Source organism: Rattus norvegicus, chromosome 6 (assembly GCF_021556685.1).
Source record: "Rattus norvegicus strain SHRSP/BbbUtx chromosome 6, alternate assembly SHRSP_T2T, whole genome shotgun sequence".
In the NCBI taxonomy this organism is placed as follows: Eukaryota; Metazoa; Chordata; class Mammalia; order Rodentia; family Muridae; genus Rattus; species Rattus norvegicus.
In genome coordinates, this window is record NC_141539.1 from 23,177,835 (window position 1) to 23,182,997 (window position 5,163).

Sequence of the window (5,163 nt, forward strand, 5' to 3'; positions counted from 1 at the left end):
TCCCTGAGGTCTGATCATTTGCCCACAAGAACCTGCGTGGCACCCACGTTGATAGCACGTCCCACTTTAATCTTCTACATACCAATGTTGATGAGAACTAGGTACACAAGCGATTCAATTAATTTCTATTCGTGGCCAGGATGAACACATGGAAACTGAGCGTGGGCAGGAGTATGGGAAGTGGAGGGGTTGGAGTTGAAGAAAGAACCCTGGGACGCAAAAAACAGTCAGTTCCCTGACAATGAATTAGACCGAGGGAAGAAGCAGAGATTAGAACGGAGAACAGGTTTTGTGGGCTATTAATGCAGTTCCAGTTTGCGTTTTCACTTCTCTTTGGACACCTCATGGATTTCTGCAAGGTAACTGATATTAGATTTAGCTCTTGGCATTCCCAACTGTCCTCAGAGAAGCCACCATTGCAGCTGAGGGTTGGAGGATGCCTTGTCTCCTTCCTCATTTCACATATTAAAATCTAATTCTCCATATTTAGGGATCAGACTTTGGAGGGGTGGTTGAGCTCTGAAGCCTCGTGAGTACGGGATGATCATCTTTATAAAAGGGTCATGGAAGTTATATTAAGGACACAGTCATAGCAGCATTTATAAGAAGGTGGGTCCTGACGGACACAGACTCTGTTGGAGGCATCGATCTTTGACTTCTCACCCTCCAGAAATTGCCAGATGCATTTTTATAAGTTGTAAGCAATCCAGTCTATGGTATTTTGTTATAGCAATTTCACTAGACTAAGGCAGTGGGGAACTGAGGGATGAGAAGTGCTGGTGCAAAGGAGACTTGTGTAAGCAGGATAGGCACTGCCCAAGTAGAAAGAGCTGGGCAGTTAAATGAGTTAGATGAGGACAAGACTCAATTATGGGATAGCTTTGTTCATCTCCAGTGAATGTGAATATAGCCAAAACCAATTGGGTGTGCTTTGTATTTCTTTTCTGTATTTTTTTCTTGAATTATCGTTAGAATTGGGTTTTAAAATAGCCATTTTAAAATCTTCTTAGCTCCCCCCATTACTATTATGATATATCTAAATATAAAGGGCCAAGTGTAGGGGTAATGTTATAGCTATCATTTACAAAGTGATGTATAGCATAGAAAGTACTTTATAGTGGCTATGATTTATGGAGCCCACACTGTGCACAGGTGGCCTGTCAGAGCTTTGTATAGAATCGCTGATCCCCACAGCCATACCTAGAGGAAAGCATTTTATCATCAATTTACAAATCAGAAAACTGAGGCTTGGTGAGCTTAAATGGCCTACTTAGGAATATTCAAGCTGCAGGATTTGGCCCATGCTTTGAGGCTGTAGCTGGCATTCGTCTTGCCATGTAATGATAGGTTCCCCCTCCCTTCATTTCCCTCCATTCATCCATACAAATGAGAGGTAATCACGTTCATAAAAATATACATGATTAGGTCAAAGTAATGTCAAGTAAAGTATTCAGAAATAATTGAGAACTATAAAATTCAAGTATTAGACTGACTTAATGAAGTCAAGTGTGAAAAGTATCAGATCAATCCCATCCAATTGCTCTGGCAGAGATGAGAAATGAGGCGATCATCAATTCTAATTTAATTTAATTATTTGAGAAATTTAACAAACATGCATTAAATGCTGGTTTGTCTCATGCCAGTTATTGTGTTGGACATTTGGGATACAAAGTTGATAATATATGGGTGTAATTTCTACTCTTAATGGGCTTGTGAACGTGAAGGGAGACATATTTATAAACAATTCCAATATGCCACTTAAGGGTACTGAGGGAGATATATGATAGGCCAGGTGCAATGGGAGCCCAAGTAAAGTGTGTATAAAAATATTCATTTAGGTTCTGTGCGTGTGTGTGCACACATGTGCACACACCCACCCACATGTATGCAAGCACTAAAAGTATCGAAACTGAGGCAGCAATTGGGCTGGGGTGTAAGTGGTGGGTAGGAATTTGCTAGGTGCCGTTTGGAAGTTTGCATAAAAATGATCATTACTTATTCTTTTTGTTTCCAAAATTCATTATGTTTGGAATTTTCTGTATTAGAACTCCTTCAATATATAAATCTATTTTTTTCCCTTTAGAATGAGGCTAGATTAGCAAGGGGCAAGGAACAGCACTAGGAGATGCTTAGTTCTAACTTGCTACAATGAATCTTTGCACATCTTGCCATTCTTCCTCACGCAGGGGTGTGTGTAGTGTAGTCACACTCACACCGTGGACTATTTCCTCTCGCTGTTGGAAGACGGGGCATAGGATCCATTGCGTAAATACTTTTGCATTAGCAGTCGTTGTATCTCTGGTTATATTTATTATTACTTGCCACGAGCAGTATTTCATGAGTACCACAGCACGAAGCAATGCAAAGATATCCCATTGCTGAAGTGTTGTTACTTTCTTCACTAAGCATCACTTAAAGGACAGCTTATTATTCAGTGTCCTTTAAGATGTCAAGGGGAGTTGTCAAGGACATAAACTGGCTGGAACAATAGCATGAAGTTAGAATTCTTAAATTCTCTAGTTCTCTAGGATAGTGGGAGCGTATACTTATTAATCGTGACTGCGTTTAATACATGAATTCAGAATTAGTGACCAAAGAACCTGTAAAGTTTGCTCATTTGTTGAACACATCACAGGGCAGACTAGTAAATGCATATAGATCCTTAAATGATAGAGACCAGATGTTCTCCCAGTGTGAGGTTTAAATGCACTGTGATTAACAGTGTCCCAGTGTGAAATATTCTCTGAAACAATTTTTTTTTCAGTGCTGGTGATTGAACTCAGAGCCTTGTGGGAAATGTTTTTGAATTTTTAATTTTACTTACTTACTTAATTAATTAATTAATTTTTGGTGCTAGGAGTTGAACCCAAGGACTGGAACGTACTGAGGAGGAAATTTACCACGTGGTCTATGAGTCATATTGTTGAAGTTATTTATGTACATAAAGTCTCAGAAGAATATCAGCTATGGAAGCGAAGCCACGAGGATGCTGAATGTGAACGGCCTCTCATAAATCAGTTCGCTCTGAGTTTAACGCCAAGATGTTGCCAGGGAAACGGAATGCCTCTGATATGGGACCATAAAGGAATCAAAACTGCCCCTGAGCAGGGGTTCGACCCGAGGATAGTCCGTGGCTCACCAGAACTTCTCTGAAGAAACGATCATATAAAAGAGTCCCATGTCCTTAGGGCAGTGTGCCAAAGGGGAACGCGGTGAACACTGTATATTTTTGTTTTATTTTACTTCATTTCATTTCACACGGTGTTCACGTCGATAAGGAGTGGCTTTTATAGTACTATTGGCTTAATCTCTATGCACCTGGGCTAACACTGTCAGCGGATAAGATTGTTTTTTTTTTTTTTTTTTAATCACTAGCCTGGATAATGTAATTAGAAACATTATCAGGTTTGTAGGCTGCACCAACATGGAAGGACTTAACACCTCAGAGCTCACACACAAAACTCGCAGCATAATCTTTTGAGTTAAGAAGTCGGAGAGTGGTTTCAAATCCTGCCTAATGACCTCACGGTCTTCAACTTGTCATTAAAGTGAGAAGGACAGCATGTCCCTTCCCCGGGACCTGTTGAGTGTGAGAATTACCTTATGATGTGTTACAGCTCAGTACCCCTGCACTATCCAACCCGGGGGGAGATGGTAAGACAATGGACTGACATCCAGACCTTTGGCTGTGTTTTTCTGTTTGGATGGGTCTATGAAAATAGCTTCATCACTGTGCGCTTTTTCCAATACTATTTTCTTTTCTTTTTTAGGATAAGGCCTCACTAGGTAGCCCAGGCTTGTCTCCAACTCAATGATCCCCCTGCCTCAGCCTCCTGATTACTAGGACCTAAATATGTGTCATCACACACCCCAAACTTTGTCTTAATTAGTAATTATGTATTTTCTTATAGAGCTTATGAGATTCATAAGCATGAGGCCTCCAATGGGGACGGGAGTGGTTGTCTAGGAAATTGCTGGGCTCATTCCCTGATATGGATAACTGAACAGACAGGAAAGACAGAAGACTGAGGCTCTGAGAAAGGAAGTCACAGCTCTATATGTTCAGGACGGGAGAAGTCCAAGGCTAGGGGTATAAATGCTGTCCTGAGTAGGTTATAGAACCCTTGGCCCTTTCCTTCTCCCTATTGTTCCTGTTTAGATATCCACTCCAATGCCTTCTAAGGCATCAGTAAACAAAGAATTGTTTCTCCTTGCAGTGTTATCTGTGAATAAGACACAGCCATCTCGGAGAGTTTATGAGGCCCGGGAAAGCATAGGTTATATTGTTATAAAAAACCCCTTCTATATCCAGCTAGCTCACTTGTTAGTCTGCTTTAGTTAAGAAATCCAAGCGACATTTTAATTATACCTGATTGTCTTCTAAATTCCTGGTTAAAAAAAAAGAAGTTCTGGATTGGAAATTCCATGAATAGTAGCAAACTCATTCTGAATTTGGCATGTATATATGCTGAAAGAAAAAGAAGTCATGGCCCTGGCCTCATATTTAACGAGCAGATAAAGTCTGGGTATGAATATCTGTCCAAGTGGGAAACTCCAGCACGGCAAGGTCCAAATCCTTTATTGATTTATTTTAAATAAATTTAAATATTTTCTATTTTTAAAAGTATGTGTACATGGCTGACTTTCCCAGTCCTGGATGGTGTAATGTAGGTTTCTGGGGTGTGGAGGGGGTCCTCAGTAGTCTCCTCTCCCTGTGAACCCTGTAAACAACTAGTAATGATTGGTGTGGTAAGACAAGTCCATAGAAGAACAATGGCATGAATACCACAGGAGTAGCCAACTACTTTCTTTATTCTTTAGTTTTTTTAATTGGATATTTTTTATTTAATTTCAAATGTTATCCCCTTTTCCGGTTTCCTGTCCATAAACCCCCATCCCCTCCCCCTCCCCCTGCTTCTATGAGGGTGTTCCCTCACCCACCTACCCCTTCCCACCTCCCTGCCCTGACATTCCCTTACACTAGGGCATCAAGCCTTGGCAGGACCAAGGGCTTCTCCCCCCATTGATGCCCAACTAGGCCATTCTCTGCTACATATACAGCTGGAGCCATGAGTCTGTCCATGTGTACTCTGGAGGAAACACGGAGACAATGTTTGGAGCAGAGACTGAAGGAAAGGCCATCCGGAGACTGCCCCACCTGGG

At 41.2% G+C, this 5,163-nt stretch overlaps 1 long non-coding RNA gene across 1 annotated transcript; it reads left to right on the plus strand.

Moving 5' to 3' along the window:
- The first annotated feature begins 225 nt into the window (after positions 1–225).
- On the plus strand, positions 226–4,624 carry LOC148005089 (uncharacterized). The gene is made up of 2 exons (XR_015622232.1): positions 226–359; positions 2,858–4,624. It is a non-coding gene; the product is annotated as an uncharacterized LOC148005089 (long non-coding RNA).
- Positions 4,625–5,163: the final 539 nt, after the last annotated feature.